The sequence below is a fragment of the Onychomys torridus genome, chromosome 21 (assembly GCF_903995425.1).
Source record: "Onychomys torridus chromosome 21, mOncTor1.1, whole genome shotgun sequence".
Taxonomy (NCBI): domain Eukaryota; kingdom Metazoa; phylum Chordata; class Mammalia; order Rodentia; family Cricetidae; genus Onychomys; species Onychomys torridus.
The window spans coordinates 52,093,136-52,114,188 of NC_050463.1; the positions used below are offsets into that span (position 1 = coordinate 52,093,136).

Sequence of the window (21,053 nt, forward strand, 5' to 3'; positions counted from 1 at the left end):
TCTGCTCATGGCTGGAATGTTAGAGCTATGAAAGCTCCATCTTAAAGAGTATCAGGAAGTCTGCCACAAGCTTCTCTCAGTGTGTACTCCTTGTCTGAGGCTGACATCAGAAGCCATAGATAGCAGTTATGACTGTCATTCATTCTGTAGGAGGACACAGGGCATGTGCTGCTGAATCTGGCTTCCCACTGGCCAGGAATGTGCCGATGGGGATGTTGAGAAAGTAGAGAACATCAAAGTCTTCCTTGGGACAGGCTCAGCTTTTTCTGCGTGCCTCATTTGGTTTTGTTTCTAGAGTGGTATGAACGACCCGTGTTTTAGGTATGCTTTAGGTAAGGAACCCAAGACAGGGAGGAGGGATGTGGCTAGCTCAAGGCTGCTCCCATGCCTAGCTATAAACTCTGAATCAACCATCCATGCCTGTGTGGATCCCTGTGTGGGACGGTGTTCTCTTGGAGCTTCTGTTTATGCCAGGTCTGTGCTTTGTAATGGGTTGTGATCTTGGAGCAGTGGGCTCAGATGGCTCCCAAAGCCCCTTCTTTGCCAAGCTACATTTCTCTCTTACCTCATTTGCCTCCTTGTGAAAAACTTCTCCCTCTTCAGAGATCTCTTTGCATGTCTATTTTACACAACCTGATTCCTAAAATTTCCCCAATTTGCAGAGTTCTTCCCCTCTTCCCTCACTTTATTTTTAGTCCACTTATTTGTCCATTTATCCATTCTTTATTCCATGTGACTGCTATTTCATTGGCTAAATACTTTTTGGTCCTTGTTAGGTATTAAGTCTTGAGAATGTGGAATGGGAAGGCAGTGCCATGGCCGTTGACATCACTTTGTAGTCGGGAAGGCCCATCTCACACACAGTGACACAGGAATGGTAAGTGCTATAATAAAATGCATGAGCCTCATAGCACTGGTTTTGCTAGAGTTGAGGGGAAGGGTCAATGATGGAGGGGTTAGAGATTGGAGGCAAAATTTCAAAATTATGTAGAAACATCAAAAAAAGGAAAACTGGATCCATTGCAGGTAGCCCTGAAGGACATTTTCCACCCCCCACCCCAGGAAGTGTGGACTTCAGAATTCATAAAGTTTCTTCTCTGTATAGCTACTGAAAGGGAGAGAGAGGGAGAGAGAGGAAGAGAGGGAGAGGGAGAGAGAGAGAACAAACAGACAGACAGAGGGAGACAGAGTGAGAAACACACAGAGACAGAGGGAGACAGTGAGACAGAGAGATAGAGACAGAGAAACAGACATACACACACAGAGGGGGGGAGAGGGGGAGAGGGAGAGAGGGAGGGAGAGAGGGAGAGAGAACACAAACAACCTTCAATGTTTATCCACATAGCAGCCACAGAAGCCATAGACTGGAGTCTGAATAACACGTGGACCAGCTCTGTATTTACCTCACTGGTGTCACTGTTCACAGGAGGCAGGATCAAGTCCACACAAGGAGTGAAGCAAAGTATCCAGCTGCCTCCTTACCCACAGTGTCAGCCCCTCAGGCCTGGCAATGAGATAGAAAGTCCCATGTTTTAGATACTGTAATGCAGTACACGATTATAATGATCCTGTTCCTGTTCATGACATTTCACACGAGGGCCGTGCACATTCGCAGAGTTCAGTATTTGTGGAGGGTTCTAGAACCAATCCCCCTATCAATAGCTCTAACCTCCATCACTGATCCTCCCCCTCAACTCTAGCAGAATTAATTCTGTGGATGCTGGGACACATCTGTGCATGCAGAGGTCAGTATTAGCCTTCATGCTGGCATCCAGAGGTCTTGGAGTATGTCTCCCATAGACACACAGGACTCTGTCTTCTCATTACAAGCCCAGCCTTACAGGTCCTGCTTCCAGAACCCCTGTGTGCCACAGGAAGAACAGTGGGGGCTCCAGATGACTGATACCTGATCTCTAAGGGCTCTGGATACCAGGAGTTTAAATCTAAGCACCTGTAGAGGTCTCACTAGAGGGGGCTTGTCTGTTCTTTAGCCTTGTTTGATCCAAGAGGCCTGGACTGAGGCAATATGACTTTACTGCCTCTACCTGTGACTTCCCCAGTGTCTGGATGTCTGTCCTTACACCACCCTTTCCTCCTAGCATGGTGTCTCTACTCTTATGAGAACACTGATCCTGTGGATTAGGGCCCATTCCAATGACATCTCAGCTCATGACTTCTGCAAAGGCCCCCATTTCCAAATGAGGTCCTGTTGATGGCAGGTAGGATGACAACATGTCCTTTTGGGGAACACAAATAGCCCTGATGTCTATCCCCATTTCAGGGGGGTCAGAGGCCAGACTGAGCGAGAATCCCTCGGTGCCCTAGAGACAAGCAGTCAGGACTCACTTTGGATGTTCCTGAGCTTGGAAAGTTCTAGATTCATTGTCACTGTGGTCATGGGAAGAAGGGAGGGGGTTTGGGGGAGGGGACTGGAGAGGGACTGAGAGAAAGAGGGAGAGAGGGAAGGAGACGGAGAGCTCATGGTTCACATTTAGAGATAATTCTGACAGTAATTCCACAAGTTACAGTCAAGGTGAAACCAGCCAGTTAGATAAAGTCCTCATAGAATGAATGACCTGACCTTGAACTGTTCCTAGAATAAGGTGGGTTCTTCTGTCTCCTGGGTCTAGTCCTAGATGGAATCAAAGAAGCCCTTGAGAAATCTGATCCTCAGGCTGTCAAGGACACACCCTGATGCTCACATGATCAAACTTACCCGTGAAAATGTAAAAATGTTACTAGGAAGCAGAGCATGGGCTTTTCTATCCAGACAGGACCCACCTACCCTGGGTAATGACGGCCCTTTTTAAAAGTCCCTTTGTCCAGGTGACATTCCCAGTAGAGCCTCAGTTCATTAAAACGCAGGCCCCCTGCACCGTGCAGCCGCAAGGGCCGTTAGCAGTGAATTTGGCTGGAATTGACAGGAGCCCCGGGGGAGGGAGGCTTACAGATGGAGGGGGAGGGGACCAAGGTCCACAGCCGCATCAGCCCCGGCATCAACATCGACTCCATAATTTTGTTCGGAGAGGTCCCTGAATATCTCCAAATCCCCTTCAAAACAACAAAGGGTGATGTCTGGGTCTGTGGATTAGAGAAATCCTGAAATAATTAGCTCACTTAGCAGGGCTTGTCCAAGCACCTGCTGCTGTGCACAGGCCGTGTCGGGGAGGGGCAGCTTGGGGACTGGGTTGGGGGTGGGGAGACCCGCGGCAATTTCAGGCTTCTTGTAAAGACACACCGGCAGCCGGTCAGGCTCCTGTGCTGCTACCGGGGGTGGGGGGTGGGGGTGGTGGAAGTGGTGGTGGGGATAGGGGGGTTGGGAGGGTGGAGGGGTGGGGGATTGGGAGGCTGAGCAGAGTCCGAGAGCTGCGTTCACACGTGTGGCTCTTCCAGGTGTCTGGTGGCATAAAGACCCCTGTTAGTGCCTGTCCTAAAAAACAAAATCTCCTGACCTCCATGTTCGCCTGCTTCCTAGAGAATGGACACAGGTTACAGGGACCTCCAGGGATGGAGTGTGTTAGGGACATGTGAAAGATTTCAGGAGCTGCCCGGCAGTGCAGGGCCTGTGCAGGGACACTGGAGCCCTCCACACCCCTACAGGAAGGTGGCCTGGACCCCAGTCCTCCCTAGCATGGGCAGCAGGGTCCTGGCTCAGTTTTCCCTTTAGTGCGCTCTTCTCTATTTCATTTATTTATATTTTTAGTAGTGTGCATGAAGTATATGACAATGGGCTTCATTACATTTTCATACATGTCTGTACTTGGATCATATCTCCTAATCACCTTCTTCTCTCTCCTCAGTCTTGCACATCCCCTTCCTCTTCCTAGATATTCTCCCTCCTGCTCACCCCACTGTGCATGTGTGTGTATATGTGTATGTGCATCCATGCATGTGAATGTGCATGTGTACACACATGTGTGTATGTGTGCACACACATGTGTAGGTATGGGCATGTGTGTGCAGACATGTGTGAGTGTATTTATGTGTGTGTGTGTGTGTGTGTGTGTGTGTGTGTGTGTGTATGTGTGACTGAGCATGCTCATGTGTATTTATCAGAATTTAATAAAAGCTACTTACAGAGACCTGAGGACCTCAATGTAGCTGCTGTGAAGAACATGTCTCTTTGTCTCCAACAGCCATGAACTGCTGAGGATGCTCTGTATGTACCAATGCCAGCCTTTCTGTTCACCCCTAGAGCACTGTGGCTGGGTAGACAAATGGCCAGTGGAGAAAAAGGGCTGTGATGTCATGGGCATGATGATGTTGTGGGCACGATGATATTATGGGCATGATGTCATAGGTATGATAATGTCATGGGCATGGCTGTCAGGACAGAGGAGACAGGGTGAGGACGGGGCAAAGTGGGTAAAAGGCAAGTCCAGGGTGTAGCGAGGAAGAGGATAAGACAACACGATAACATGGGGTGTGGTGGGTTCAGCTCGGATGGGTCAGGTCTGATGGGGACAGGAAGAGAGTGTTGTGGAGCAGGGGAGACTGTGTCATGTTTGCTGTGAGCTTTGCCCTGTGGTAGTTCTGGATCTCAGCCTGGTGACCCAGTGATCATGGCGGCCCAGGTAGTCACAGGGGTCACTGCATGTGTGAATCATCAGGTCTTTGCTTGGTGTCTGGCCTGGACAGTGTGAAGACAGGGACGATAACCTCCTGAGGTCATCCCCCCCCCACTCCCTGCCCACCCGTCATCCTCCTGGGATCAGTGGCTCTGACAGGGACCACAGGGCAGACAGAAGATGATTCAGCAACAGCCAATCACAGCCACTTCCTCTAGTCAGCGTGTGATGAAGGATGTGCACACATATTTGTGTTTTACATGTTTGCAGTATGCAATACCAAAAGAATAAGTGGTATGTGCCATGTCCATGTGTTTGTATGCTACGTGTGTTTTAAATGTGCATATATGTGCATGTAGGTACATATATGTGGCCTGTATATGTGTTGTGCATGTGTATGCATGTGTTATGGATTATATCTGTGTGGTATCTGGTATTAATGGATGATATGATGTTGTGTATATGTTTTTCTATGTGTAATGTGTGCAATATAGCCTATGTACACATGTATGTGTATGACTATAGGTTGTACAGATGTGCCTAGTATGAGATACATGACATACTTATATGTACATATTTGTATATTGTATACATGCCTTTGTGATGTGTTGTATCCTTATACGTTGTATGCAAAAGTGCACATGGTATGCATGTGTTTTATATGTGTGCACACATAACATACATAATACAATACATAGTCCTAAGTGTGCATTACCACAGGTGCGAGTGTGTTTCGTGCATGTGTTTGTGGTGTGATACACAGAGATGACATATGCACATGTTTGCATGTATATCTGCATTATGTGCGTTTCTGTGCACAGGTGTATGTACTAGACTCAGACACAGCAGTGTCCAGGTGAAGACTGGTGACCTGGTACCTGAGACTCCTGGACTTCCACGCTGCTGTGACCGCCGGGGTGCTTACTCGGGCTTTGCAGAGTCTGAGCTCATGGATGCTCACGCTCTGGCCTGGCTTCCGGTGTGGCGGTGGCAGGGGAACTGGTGGGTTTCCCCGGGGTGTGACACGGTGTGGTGTGTACGCGCTGGCTGCTCTCCCAGGTGCGGCTAGGTCAGGAGCCGCGTATTTCAGGCGGATGGCGCTCAGCCCATAAATGGAATTTCTGAACGGGCGCCCGGGGAGCCGGGGCCTCTGCCTTGCAGTGACCACGGGCTTCCCGAGGTGTCCCAGACAGTGTGCCCTCCCTGTGTGTGCACAGAGCCCGCCACCTTCGATTTGTCCACCCCGGCTGCGCCCTTCCAGGGTGAGGAGGGATCGATCGCCTCCAGCACAGGGAGGCTCCATTCTCCTCCGTTAACTGTGCTTGCTTCAGCGTGAAGCTGTAGTTTGGGCCATGCTCCAGGTTTCTACCAGGCTGGAGTTTATAGAGTCAGGTCACAGGCAGAAGAATGGTCACAGTTCACAGCATGTCCTCCTGGGTAGAAACTAATGCTGGAATTAATGACCAGCTTCAGAGAGGCCCACGGCTCACCATAGATGAGACCCTGGGGAGCTGCGGACTCTCGTGCCTTGTCAAAATGGGCACAATATTGTGGGTCTGGCAGAGTGTGTTAGAGACCACAGTGGGTCGGACGCCAGGAACTGGGAAGCAAGGAGAGGTCGGCCTCTGTAGTCACACACTAGTAGGGCCCTAGGTCTCTGTGGGGTCTCCACAGGGACTCCCCTCAAAGAGGAGAAACCTTCTCTTGGACATAAGACACTCTCTGACCCTGTGGGTGACCCCGGGGACTTTCTTAGGTGTCACTGCCCATCCCAAAACTGCTCAATTGTCATTCCCTCTGGACTACAGTAATCACAGTAGTGCCGAAGCCACAGTTCCCAAAGCCCTCATCTGTGACCCCCGGGACGGTCGCTCTGTCAGGACTGCGGGCAGCTTCCGGCACGTAGACCCAGTGGTTTCAGGGAACTCAGGACAATGCCAGTATCCTGACCCAGGTGAAGGGAAGAGGCTAAGCAGGGCAGGTACCAGTGTTGGCCCTACTGGTCCTGATGTTACCAACCCCCTCTTGGGAAGATAAGATTGGACGTTTGAAATTATTAAACGAAGTCTGCAGTACTAGCTTAGCGTGTGAAAGATCCTTAACTGGAGGCAGACTTCAATTTCACCTCTCAGTTGACCTCCTGGTGATCATCAGAGGGTTTCTTGATTGTCCCCAGTTCAAAGGCATTTTGGGGCAACACTCACGACTTTGGTTTTTGTGTTCTTCCCTCCCCTTGTTTCTAAAGGGACAGGTGGCATAGGACCTCTGTACTAGTGTGGTCCCCTGGCGGGAGCAGAGACAGCAGTGTGGATGGAGCAGCACCTGGGTGCTGTGGATGGACAAAGGTCAGACTCAGATTTTAGCTGAGCCTCCAGAGTTTGAGTTACCTTGGGCTTGCCTGTGAAATGTGGCCCTTTGAATGCCCTGTCCAGCAGGGAACTTTCCTCAGTTCATTGGACCCTGAGAGATTCCACACGGAGTCTTTACTTTTTAGTGTGGGGAAGAGAGGAGAAAACATCAAGTTCTCTTTATCATGTTCTAGAGAGAGCAGAATTGAAGTAGAGACCTCAGCTGTGGCCCAGGAGCCATGTGGGCTCCCGAAGGGCTGCAAGGGTGACATGTCTCTGCAGGGCCTTCACCAGGAGGAGGAGGGAGCCAAGGTCAGGCTTTCTGTGTGTAACTGGGCCAGACAGACACAGAGATTGACCATTTCTTGATGGGTGGGCTATGGGACAGTCTGGCTTGGAAGAATTAAAGGATGTCTGAACCATACCAATTCTCTGAAGCCCGGAGGAGACACCTGACTTCTTCTTCTTCTTTTTTTTTTTTAAAGATTTATTTATTTGTTATGTATACAGTGTTCAGTTTGCATGTATCCCTGCAGGCCAGAAGAGGGAGCCAGATCTCACCACAGATGGTTGTGAGCTACCATATGGGTGCCGGGAATTGAACTCAGGACCTCTGGAAGAACAGCCAGTGTTCTTAACCTCTGAGCCATCTCTCCAGCCCGACACCTGACTTCTTGTGCATCACATTCACTGATGTCTAGAAGATTCACCTAGTCCATTTCAGGGAAGAAGCAAGAGTTGATACAATTCTATTCCTCCATTTTTTTTCCTTTGCTGGACAATGATAGGCGAGTCCTCTCTGAGCTCTGGTTTTATCACATTATATCAGTGGAAGTCACACTTGCTCCTGCCTGAGTGATTTGAACTGAGGGTGAATGAACTAGTGGCAGGGCCCATGACTGTTCATTCGAACACTGTGCAGTTGGAGGCATTTGCCTTAGCTTAGGAGTCCATTTTCTCACATAATCAGGACTTGGCCTTTGAGATACCCTGTCAGCCTGGGCTCAGAATTCCTGTCTGTGAATGAGCCTAACCTGGCTTATTATCTGTAGTTGTTACTATCAGTAGTCCATATACACATAAATATATGGTTAAACACAGGTGCATAAATTTATAAGCTATCATGCACAGCCATAATGATACACACACATATACTATGGGTGCACACATGTAGGCATATACGCAGATTCACACCATACATATAAGGAAAGCTACATGCATGAATGTGCCATGTACACATAGACACACATGTGAACCTTTTTGCTCACACAGGCACACAAAAATATATTCATATGTGCATAGACACATAGTCATACCTGTGTACACATGCATATACATAGACACCAGGAACCTTCACAGCATTGTGGACACAAATTTCCCTGCACACATGAAGCTCATCCTGTCATTGGCTGGATTTGGAATACTAGACCCATGCTATACACTTTGGGGACCCCATGTTCAACTTGTAGGAACTGGGAGAGCTGAAAGATTGGTGCCGATCAGGATCCAGCAACACTCCGAATCCTACAGAGACCACATTTGATAACATGGGATGGAGACTGCTGGCCAAGAGCAGCAGCATGGAACTCAGGGCACTGATATTTGCATCTATAGCAATAATCCTTTGGGTGAGGAGATTCTCTTCCATCTCAAAGACAGGTTTTACCGTGTTCAGTTTTTTCCATTCTCTCTCTCTCTCATATCCTTTGCTCTGATATTTGGGGAAGTTTCTGTGAATAAGGTAGATCTGCCTCCAACACTCACCAGAGCCTCAGCACACACATATCACCAGGGAGCCTGACAAATATACAATATCAAATAGAACCCCAAGTCACCCTGCACAGACCTCTCTTCAGGCAACTGTGGTCCTTGGTGAGTGAGGTGGCTTGGGAGTATCTTCTTCCTTCACAGCAGGTCAACAGGATCATCACCATCCCCCTTCACTCCTTCACAGCTCACTGTTGCCCCAGGTTGCAAAGCCTCCTGGAAGTTCTCAAGCCATGCCTTTGGCTTTCTCTGTTTTCCGCACAGGAACTCCTCCCTGACACAGTGCTTGCCACATTTGCCTTCAAATAACCTCCTCTTTGCTTTTATGTCCCTCTTTTCTCTCAGTTGCCTTAGTCCTTCACAAATCCAGTTTACATGCCAACCTAAGTCACTTAGATCTGCCAGAGTATCCGTAGTCACAAAAAGATCTTGCCCCACAATGAGGCTTGAGACTGCTACTAACTTACCACACTAGTCCTGAGGTCTCTGCTAAGTCAACCCAAACTCACCTCTCCATTAAGTGCAGTCCTGTCTGGCCTGGTGAACCAGCATCAAACACTACCCCCTCTCACTCCCATTTCCTTAATCCTCCAAATGATTTACACCTCATTCTGTCTCTCCCCACTGTCTGACTCTTTCCATTGGTTCTGTGTTTTGGATCCCATGAGGGCTTCTTCAGGACAGATCTTGTACTCTTTGCCTTATGACTCCCAGGAGCGGTAGGAAGCCGAGATGCCTGATCCTTCTCATCCATTTTCCCTGCTCCCACTTGTCTGTTCCTCATTGTAATTCCTTCTTTACATGGGCATGCTCCCTATGGGTGGATAGCTCAACCTTGGTTGTGTGTCTTACTACATACACATCTCAGGGGCCATGTGACTGCCGCCATAGCTTCCCGGCAATCTCATTTTAGGGAAATATGCTTTTCACTCCTTTAATCTCTGTTTCATGGGTTGGCTTCTCGTCATAGAGGGTCACTGCTCTGGACCACATTAAAAGGAAGGGCGGCCCTAGGAGCCACCCGCAGATATCCCACTCTCAGATGGCTCAGCTGCGTGTCTTGTTACCCATAAGCAGACATGTCTCTCCTCACAAACTCATGCTTGGATCTGTCATGTCCCAGTCCAGCTACTGATTTGTTGTGCTCTTTCCCCAGGAAAATGTAAAGAAACATGTCTCTTCCCTGGATAGACAACTGATATATCAAGGAAATTATTTTGTCCAGGTCTGTTTTGTTGAGCCAGTTAGTATATTAGAGCTATTTATAGGCGCATCGATGACGGGTTACTTATAGAAACAGGATGACTCAGAAGCAGCTGCCTCACCATAAAGCCTCATTCCATTATGGGTGATGAGTGAAGGCTGCAGCCCTGGTGTCCCAGCTGCTGGTGAATCTCAGCTGAGGGCCTGGCAATGTTTTCCTTTCCCCCACTGTATAAGGGAACGTGAACAGCTCTGTTATGACCACAGTAGACCTAGCTATCCCTGTACTTCTCAGTGCATTTTGTTGCCATGACTACGACTACGGTGCCAAGGTAGTCTGAAGGCCAATGCTTGTTTAGGCCTGAATGAAATAGTTCCACTATAACAAGATCCTTAATGACCCTGTCTGCTACTGATGGGACCCTCATCCATTGCTGTCTTGACAGCAGAGCCCTGGTGACCCTTGCCTCCTTCTGCCCCAACAGCAGAGCCCTGGTGACCCTTGTGCTCGCCATCCTGACAGCTTCATCACTGGTAGTGATCCAGCAACATCTGCTCCGGTGAGACAGTGGCTCCTGCTGTCTGATCACGGTTTTGCAGGCAGGTCTAGATCTTCACCAGAGTTTCCCCTTCCAGATGGGCACTCCACTTCCTGCTCAGCAGCATTGTTCTGAAGCCAGCAACTTGGAAGACGCACAAGGCCATGTGTCCACTGATGAGTCTTGAGTGGCTTCAGCAGGAGGTTTCCTGGAGCTGAGGCTCCAGCACTGGGGGGTGGGGGGCTTTGGAAATGGGAGAGTGAGCAGAATTCTACAGGAGTGTTCCTGGAAATTTGGGGATCCCCTTACAGTTGTCACATATTATTGGGGGAAATTAGGCTCCTCTCTTGGGGTTCTCAGTCTCATTAATAAAAGAAATTTAAGAATGGACTCAGAGGGAAACTCTGGGACAATTTTCATTAGAATTTAAAATAAAAATCCCAGGACAGGCAAACTAAATCTCAGCAGCTGCCTCGAGGAGATGAAGAGGAAGAGAAATTCCACTTGAGCTAAGCTGGCATGAAGGTCGGCCATGTGCCAGACAAAGAGCTAAGTGATAGGAAAGGAGGGCTCGGAGGCAGAGAAAGGAAACCCAGAATTCCAGGGAAAGAGGCAGAAGAGAAGAAAGGGGAACTGGAAACTTCTTGAGTCAGAGAGAGCCAACAGGACGTCATGGCCATGCTTAGCAGCTACACAGGGACAGGAATACTGATGAAGGGAAGTTCATCATCATTAACTCTTCTGTGTGGTTTAAGGCAGATAGACCTTCCCTGGGTGGACCCACTTTCCCTACTGGCTGTCTCTTAGCCAAGTGAGACTGGCCCAGTTGGATTAACTCCTATGTTTAGGGAAGTTTGGAATGCACAGGCCAGGGAAATAGCTTTTCCTGCTGAGTCTCCACAGAGCCGTGATCAAGGCCACTGTATCAGAAGGACCTGCAGTGAGGAAGAGGTGGGATCCAGATGCCTTGGGAAAAGACATCTGTCTGTCTACAGTCATATCCAAGGCCTGGAGCAGAGAGCCTAGCCACACCCCATCACAGTAGGAGGGCATTGTGCTGCACCTCCTGACTGACAGGTGCTGTCCCTCCTGACTGACAGGTGCTGTCCCTCCTGACAGGTGCTCTCCCTCCTGACAGGTGCTGTCCCTCCTGACAGTCAGGTGCTCTCCCTCCTGACAGGTGCTGTCCCTCCTGACTGACAGGTGCTGTCTCTCCTGACTGACAGGTGCTGTCCCTCCCGACTGACAGGTGCTGTCTCTTCTGACTGACAGGTGCTGTCTCTCCTGACTGACAGGTGCTGTCCCTCCTGACTGACAGGTGCTGTCTCTCCTGACTGACAGGTGCTGTCCCTCCTGACTGACAGGTGCTGTCCCTCCTGACTGACAGGTGCTGTCCCTCCTGACTGACAGGTTCTGTCCCTCTTGACTGACAGGTGCTGTCTCTCCTGACTGACAGGTGCTGTCCCTCCTGACTGACAGGTGCTGTCCCTCCTGACTGACAGGTGCTGTCCCTCCCGACTGACAGGTGCTGTCCCTCCCGACTGACAGGTGCTGTCTCTCCCGACTGACAGGTGCTGTCTCTCCTGACTGACAGGTGCTGTCCCTCCCGACTGACAGGTGCTGTCTCTCCTGACTGACAGGTGCTGTCTCTCCTGACTGACAGGTGCTGTCCCTCCCGACTGACAGGTGCTGTCTCTCCCGACTGACAGGTGCTGTCCCTCCTGACTGACAGGTGCTGTCTCTCCTGACTGACAGGTGCTGTCCCTCCTGACTGACAGGTGCTGTCCCTCATGACTGACAGGTACTGTCCCTCTTGACTGACAGGTACTGTCCCTCTTGACTGACAGGTTCTGTCCCTCTTGACTGACAGGTGCTGTCTCTCCTGACTGACAGGTGCTGTCCCTCCTGACTGACAGGTGCTGTCCCTCCTGACTGACAGGTGCTGTCCCTCCTGACCAGATGTGTTGTCCTTTCTGAATAGTTAGCAGAAGGTGTAGGAACCAACATTCTAACTCACATTTTCACACGGGTCCCAAAACATCCGCATTACAGCCTGGCATGGATTCCAGACTCTGCAGCATGGAGCCGCGGGGTGCCACAGCCTTACTACAGTATGTCAGGACAGGTTCCCTAGATCCCTGGGAGGCACAGAAGTCCAGAGGATGTTCTAAGAGATGGATCCTCTTGAGGAAGGAGGACAAGGGGTCCCAGCAAGGAGAAGGGAGAGAGGAAGAGGTCAGCAGTCAGCCACACTTCCCCAGGGCTGCTGACGTTCCCTGGTTTGGGGTGCTCACTCTGAAGAGAAGACAATCCAGACAAAAGGAAACAATGTACAGGAAAGGAGAGGTCTCCAGAGGTCTCTCTCAGGAAGATTAAAAAATGCAAGAGTAGCAGGGCCCCTGGCCATGCCAGCTTGTGGCTTTCCACACAGGGCACTCACACAGAATGCATCCTTGCAGGGACCAGCTCTAGCTGTCTGTACTATGCATGCCTCTGTACACACACACACACACACACACACACACACACACACACACACACGTGTGTGAGAGAGGCTGAAACAGGTGGAGAGAATTTCTCAGTGTCATGGAGCATTGCCTCGGTGTGCAGACGGAGTGTGAGCACCTGTCTACATGCGGCAGCAGACAGCAGATGACATCCATGGGTGTTGTTGGCTGGCTTAGGTCCGCCTTCTTCACACTCCTGCTTGTGTGAACTGCAAGATGCCAGGTGCATAGAGACTTCTGTGCCCCACTCTTGAGACAGCGACACCATCTGATGTCTGCCCATCTCTTAAGGAAGAGTCGGCTGTGGTGTCTTTTGTGGTAGGTCGAGGGATTTTTCAGTAGAAAAAGGGGTCTATGTTCAACTAGGATGGTGGTCTGGCTTTGCTTCCACCCTCAGTGGGGCCTGCAGTCTCGATCATGTTATACACTCAGCCTGCTGCAGCTAGGATTGGTGAGGGGTGAGCTTCCCCAACTCTTCTCTAGTGTATTTGAAACTAGTCTGGGAAGGTTAGGGGCAAAGAAGGTCTTGGTGTATTTATAGGCTTAAAATGCGATTCCTCATCTGTAGCCATGCTGAGACAGAGGCTGCTTGTGGCTTGTGGGCCACACCATGATCAGCCTCCTGTCTTTTCTTGTCTCCTCTTCTCTTTTTTACCTCAGCAAGGAGAGGAAGAACCATGGTACCTTCCCAACACCATGGGTGGGAAAAGGTGCATTGTGTTTCCTGAGAAGCCCTGGGCTGAGTTCTGAGTGAGAAAAGGAGGCTCCTGACCCCTGAGGCCTTTTAATGGGGTCCTTCCTTGTCAGACTGTTGGAGAAGTCTTGTGGTTAACACAGCAATCTAGTGTGTGCTTGGCTCTGTATGTCTGTGAGCTATGAAGTGACTTTATGTGGACAATCTGTTGTTTACCACATGTGAATCTATGTCTATACTGACCTTACATGGTGCATCTGGGCAAATCTAAAAAAAAAAAAAAATCTGTCTCCATAGAATCTCCTGCCCCCAAGGATGGGAAATTTCTAAAATTCAGGTATTCTGTTGCATTCTTACAAAGAGATTAAGGGACAGAAACTGCATTCTAGAACCCGAGGTATATCTGTATACATCATAGAATGTATCTACATAGATTTGGGGCCACATTTGTGGGGATTTGAAGCCACATCTACAGGGGTCTGAGGTTATAAATAACTTTTACTTGGAGCTGAAGTTGTATCTACATATGAGGGAACACATACATGGCCCCGAGGCTGGACCTATGCGGCCCCATGTACTCCTATAGATGGATTAGGGAAGTATGACTCCTGGGATGCTACCATTAACATAATGTGAGCTATCCACTCCACCCCCAAGTACAGGGCTTGAATTGAGGTCCTCAAACATGCCAGGAAATCACACTAGCACCGAGATACCAACTTGTTTTTTCTTTTTAATTTTATTTACAATTTATCTTTATTTATGTCGATGTGGGCATGCATGTTTATCCATTTTTATGCCATGTGCATATAGTAGTCTTAGAGGCCAGAAGAGAATATCAGATCCCATATGGCTGCTGAGAACCAAACCTGGGCACTGTGAGAGCAGTGAGTGCTCTTAACTACTGAGTCATCTCTTCAGTCCCTCTGCCACCCTCCCCCCTTTGTTTTAAATCGAGACAGGGTCTCACTAAATCCCTGCTGGTTTCACACTCATTCTACAGCTCAGGCAGACCTTGAACTTGGCAATCCTCTTCCCTAAGTTTTTTGAATAGCTGAGATTATTCATGCAACACCAGGCCCTGTTGGTTTTAGGTATGTTCCTAATTGGAGGAAGGAGGTGATCAGTGACCAGATTTCAAGACTTTTTAAAAGATAGGAGACATCTGCCACCCACTTCCTTCCCCTGTGGGTGTTAAATGCCCCACTTCCAAATTGTGCTACAAATTGCAGGAAGTTCTGTGGGAATATATAACATAAATGTATTATATTATATATTATATAACAGCAACTTCCTAGATTAATAGAGCTTCTATAATAAAATACTTGACCTAGTAATTTGTAAATATTCGGAAGCCATTTCTCACAGTGGTTAGCATCTAGGAAGCCCAAGTCAGGTGGTCAGTCAGACAGATTTAGTGTTTTTCTGTTTCCAAGATAGCACCTTGTTAATGTGTTCTCACATGGCAGCAGGTAGAATGGCCACAGAATGAACAGAGGAAAAAGACAGAAGGGCCAGAGAACTCTGAAGCTTTTCTGACAAGGTTAATCACATATGAGTGGGTGGAACCCTCATGGGCTGCTCACCTCCCAAAAGTCCTCATGGCAATACCATCACTTTAGGGCCTTTGTTCCAGTATGTGAATTTTGAGAACACTCACACATACACATAACCACACACACATACACATATGCACATACATATGTTCACACACATACACACACACACACACACACACACACACACACACACACACACTCAAAACAGCATCCTGCCTCTCCCTTTACCAAATGCTTGTTCATCTGACTGGCAAAATACATTCCATCCCAATCACTCCAAAATTTTAATTCTAGAGGAAAGTCTTCAAATATTTTGAGTCTTGCCTCATCACATTGTGGGCGGGATTAGAAGGTATGTTTTTCTTTTCCTCCATCTTGTTGAACCAATGAACTTTATTGGGGTTACTTATGGGGATATGGGGAGGGAGTTTCTTACTGTGGCCAAAAGTACAAAAAGACAGTAGCCATTACAAAACTCCAAACGAGTGTGGTCTGTGCCTTATGAAAGCTGCACACTCAGCACACCTACAGGCACATCTACAGGGTAAGGACCATCCTGTCTTGATGGCTCACTTTGTCAAAGCCTCCTCTGAGTAGCAGGAGTGATCTGGGTTTTTAAGGTATATTTTATACTGAGACAAATCCCTCTTGAGCTGTGAGTAGGCATGATCAAACATGTCACAACAGTGATGCAGACACGGGACAGACATTGCTGTTCCAAGGGGGAGGAAAGAGGAAGGAGAGAGAGAAGGAAGGAGGAAAGGGAAAGGTTTCAACTCTTTTTTTTTTTTCCCCCCAGAGCTGAGGACCGAACCCAGGGCCTTGCGCTTGCTAGGCAAGCGCTCTACCACTGAGCTAAATCCCCAGCCCCAGGTTTCAACTCTTAAGAATCAAAAGTCACCTTCTTTGTCCCCATGCTCTAGAGCCTCTGTGTATGTATGTGTGTACTCATGCATGTGTGTATGTATGTGTGCATTTCTGTGCATGCATGTGTGAGCATGTGTGTGCATGGATGTGTGAATGTATGTGTAAACGTGTGTGTACATGCATGTGTGAGCATGTGTGTGAGTGTGTGTGCATGTGTGTATGTGTGTACATGCATGTGTGGGCGTATATGTGCATGTGTGTGCATACATGTGTGAGTGTGTGTGTGTGCATGTGTGTTGGACCCTCACATCTCTGTGCCTTTGCCATGTGAGGATTGCATACCAAGGCCCCGGGCAGCCCTGCATCCATGGCCTTCAGCAAGTCAACCTGTCATGGTTGTCTTGGATGTGAGCCTAGAGGACTTTCTGCAGTGGCTTCATCCCTGTGCGGATTCCCTGCCTGGGTTCCATGACCCTTTGGGGCATCTTGAAATACAGCAGGAGGTTCCAAGCCCCTGTAACTTTGCTGCACAGGTGTCTGCCAGCATTGCACCTGCCTAGAGCACCAGGAACTCTGTGTTTTGGTTGGGGAGTGACATAGGCCCTGGGCAGCCATGGCTTTTCTTTCAGTTTGCTCTACCCTGCTCCTGGGCCTTGCACTCTGATGGTCAGACTTGATGAACTCGGAATGCCTTGGGAGTCTCTCTTCCATTGGTTTTGGATGACAGGTCCTGGCTCCTATTCAGATGGGCAAGGTGTACTAATCTCTGTGTCAAGTGTTCACTTGGCCATATCTATTCCCGCTGTCTCCCAAACGGCCTTTCTCAAATTTCCCAACATGGATCAGCTGAGAAATACCAAAAAAATGAAGTTCTACTTACCTTTAGATGTACAACTCTGTTTTTACATCTTTCCACATTTCCCATTTTATCCTATAGAATAAACACTTTATCTGGTTTTCTCAGCCAAGTATTCAATTCAATCAGTCTCAGTTCTATCTTCTATAATCATCAACATGGTTTGGCCAGGGTGTTTACTTCATTCCAATATCATGCTCCTAGCTACCAGCTTCTACCTGATACCTCATCAGAATATTCTCTCCACTCTTATTTCTACTAACTCCTCCCCCATAACCACTTAGATGTTCTCAAAGGAAGCTGACATTTTTTTCTGTGGCTCCCCTTCTTCTCCCCTTCCCTGAGCCCTTGAGAGTAATCATCCAATAATTGTCTAGCTATGGATTTTTCATGGAACATGATTCCAAATTCTCCTATTCCCTATATCCACCACTCAGTTCCAAAACTGTCTCTATGGCTTTAGGTATTTGCTGCAGCAAGACCCCATTCTGTCTCATTCTGTGTGTATTTCTATGGCTAATTGCCATAGACCAAGAAGCTCATAAATGATAGAAGTTTATTTATTATAGTTCTGGAGGGCAGGTACTTTAAGATAGAGATCTGGTAGATTCTGGAGAAGAATCCTTGTGTGCCTTATTGATGTCTTCTCATGTTCTTACATGATAGATGGGGCAAGAGCTTTTTTGGCCCCTTTTTATAAATAAACTAATCTCCTTCAGGAGGGTCTGCTCTTATGACATAACATATATTGAAAATGTCTGTCCCACCTGCTCCTCTGAACACTATTACCCATGTGTTAGGATCCTAATACAGGGATGTTTGGAGGTGAACATGGTGGCATCTCTCATAAACAAGTTTAGCTTGAGATTGGGGTAGCCATATGCTCTTCTGATATTCATGCTGTTACAAATCCACTTGGCTTTCTTGGGAATAAATTTGATCTGTCATTGACCATGTCCTTAAAGTACTTAGTTTCTCTGTGAATGTGGGCTGCTGGAGAGATACAGGGATGGGGGTGGGGCAGGTACTTTGGCCTTGGCATCCTCTTGCTGATTTCAAGTGGTTTTGCTAAAAAAAAGTCTGATGTTAAATGCTGGCCTACTTAGACCTGAGTGACAGAGTAGATCAAAGGGGTTCAGTGAACACATTTCTACTGCTATGGTGTGTCTGTGGCATTGCTATTTGCAAGGATAATTTGGTATCTAGATGCCTCAAGGCCTTGAGGACTTTACCTTCTATAGCATGTCATGCTAAGAACAGGTGAAGTTGGGATTTCAGGACAGGCAAATTGGAACCAGAGGTTTCTGTCCTGCCAACAACTCCCAAATACCCAGCAGCTGCTTCCCAAATTATCACTCAGAGGCTTGTATTAATTATAAATACTCGGCTGGTAGCTCAGATTATTACTGACTAGCTCTTATACTTAAATTAACTCATAATTTTTTTAAATCTATGTTTAGCCACATGGCTTGGTACCTTTTCTCAGTCTAGTATTCTCTTCTTGCTTCCTTTGCTCTGGCTGGAGACTCCTGATTCCACCCTTTCTCTTCCCAGCATTCTTTAAGTTTGGTCACCTTGCCCACACTTCCTGCTTGGCTACTGGCCATTCAGTGTTTTATTAAACCAACTTGAATGACAACTCTTTACAGTGTACAAGAGGATTATTCCACAGCAGCGAACATCATGTTCAAATCCAAGACAGAACATGACATAGATTTTGGCTGATTTCCACTGGGTTTTTCCCTTTCCCATATACTTCCTCGGACCTACTTGGGACATCAAGTAGCTGTGGTTGCACATACCACAGATAGCCCAGGCAGGCCTGAGTGGACCTGTCTATGGGAATACACCCAAATCCATCCCTCAGTGTGCTCCATTCCAACCTACAGCAGCCCTACAGTTCAAAACTGCTCTGAACCAAGCAGTAAATTCAGGGTTATTAAAAATCAAGAGAACCTTTGCAGTAGACATAATCATCTTCTCACTCTATACACAAGGGTCCCAGCTGGCCACTGTCAGGTGGCTCCACATATGTCCATGGCCTGTCTTACAGGAGTTGACTCATTGTGAGACTTCAAAGAAATGCTCACAAGGTCACCAGGGAATGATGGGACTCAGTTTGTGGTGTGAGAAGCAGGCACATTTTTACTAGACATTGACTTAAGTGACAAGGACCACATTGCTGATCTGTCATAAAATCCTCTTTCCTCTTAGAGGGCACACTGGCAGCATCTAGTAAGGATCGGTCGCAGCAAAGCCAGTGTATCTTGCAATCTAAATCTTGTGTTATCCACGGTTTGTCTCTGGAGTTCCTGGAGGCTACTCTAGTGTCACAACTGCTCTGTGCAAGAGCTGACAGCTGGCCACCTGCCCAGGGTGTACCAATAGCCCCATGGCCAGGACCATGTCTTTTCCTGAGTAACTCTAAGGTTTCAGGTCAGTACCTCTCAGGATAGGAGTAAGCCAGAATGAGCTGGAGTATCCTCTAGAAGTAGTGAGGTTGGCAGGCCACACCTTTCCTGGGTGCAGGGTTTAGTGGTGGGTCTGCTGCCCTGTGCTTATTCTGACAAGGTCCTTGCCCATTCCAACTTGGCCCACACCCGCCCGGCACCATCTGCCTGCTCCTGGCTGGCACTCTTCAGCTTTGCAATGAGCTTGGAAAGCTGGAGCCTGGCTTAGCATAGGGTGAATCTGAAATTCTTCCTCTGCCTGCACTCCCCCCTCAGGCCCCCATTCTCTCCCTCCTTGCTCCCCTCCACAACCAATTTATCTGCCAGTCCAGCCTCCAAGCAGAGCTGGGGCCAAGTTGGCTGCTTGCCCATGCTTATCAGACTCTGTGACCAGATGGCAGGAGAGCAGCCCATGGCAGGCAGGACAGGGCTGGGAAGTCCCTGTGTTCAGAGAATGCTCACTGGGGAGGCAGAAGGCCAGAAGGTTCTCCAAGCTGCAAAGGAGGTAAAGGGGGAGAGGGACACTTTGTTCCTGAGGGAGTCAATGGACTGTGTGGAGCATGTCTGTGTGTAAACATGTGTATGTGTACCCTTATGTAATTGTACATATGTGGGTGTGTACATGGTCCATGTACTTTTTCACATGTAGGTATGCACATGTGTGTATATGTGTGGTGTTCTGGAGAAATAGTGGGAGGTGGCACTGGACATGCCCTGCTCTGTCACTGGTGTGCACAGTCTGCTCCATGCTTGGCTGCTTGTCCTGCTGCAGCCAGCTGTACTAGCTACATTGGAGGCTGCACAACCTAGGCTGAGGCCAGCTTCCTAGTTGTGGGTGGCTCTCAGCTGCTGGCCAGAGGCAACAATCCACTGATTCCAGATTCTGCAGGTGTCACTCTCTAAGCCCACATCTCTGGAAGATGGGGCACCATGCGAACTGAGAAGAGGCTTGTCTGCTGCAGTACAAAGAAGAAAGATTGTTTGGGGTCACTCACAGCAGACCCACTGAGCTTCCTCCTAGACAGCTTTCATGGGATTGGGTGAGGGAAGACCAGCTTCCTGGTCTTCCTGATACCAGCTCACCCTACCCTATTGATGATTCCAACCCCCAGAGTCTGTTCACGTCCTTCCTACCAAGCACCAGTCCCTGGGTGGTTTTAGCCTCTCCCTGGTCAACATCCCATCCTTGCCTGGAGCTCTGCTTTCTGTCCAGAGTAGTCAGGCTGCATGCACCCAGTGCTTGACAAGGCCTCTGTGCTGTACACTGGTGCAGACTCACAGAACATTCAAAACTTGCAGCCTGGGCAGTTTCTGACTTTCTCCCTAATGGTACCTGCATCATGAACTGTATCTATATTCATCCTCTTGAGGCCTAACTCCCCTCCTCCCCGCCCCCCTGCCAGTCTAAACTAGAACATAAGCAAGCTCTCACCACTGCCTATGGCCACCTACACCTCATCCTCACGTCTTCTACAATCAGGGTCTGGAATTCAGGTTTTACTCATCTCTGACTCTTTAGGAACCACATTTCTTCCACTCTCCAAACTGTTCCAGGTAGGGACTTCTTACTGTAAAGAGAGAATCCTTCCACCTGGTACTTAAAGTCCATGCACGGTGCTCTGTACTCAGGAAACACCCAATTCCAGGGCCTCCCAGGCCACTCTCTGACTTCCTCCACAATGCTTACCTGCTTCC

At 48.4% G+C, this 21,053-nt stretch overlaps 1 long non-coding RNA gene across 5 annotated transcripts in view; it reads left to right on the forward strand.

Annotated features, from left to right (window-relative positions):
• Positions 1-21,053, forward strand: part of LOC118571707 — a 65,024-nt gene that overhangs the window by 16,521 nt on the left and 27,450 nt on the right. For all 5 annotated transcript variants that reach the window (XR_004943384.1, XR_004943388.1, XR_004943385.1 and 2 more), the window contains 2 exons: positions 777-877; positions 2,100-2,219. This is a non-coding gene — a long non-coding RNA (uncharacterized LOC118571707). The remainder of the gene's footprint in view (positions 1-776; positions 878-2,099; positions 2,220-21,053) is intronic.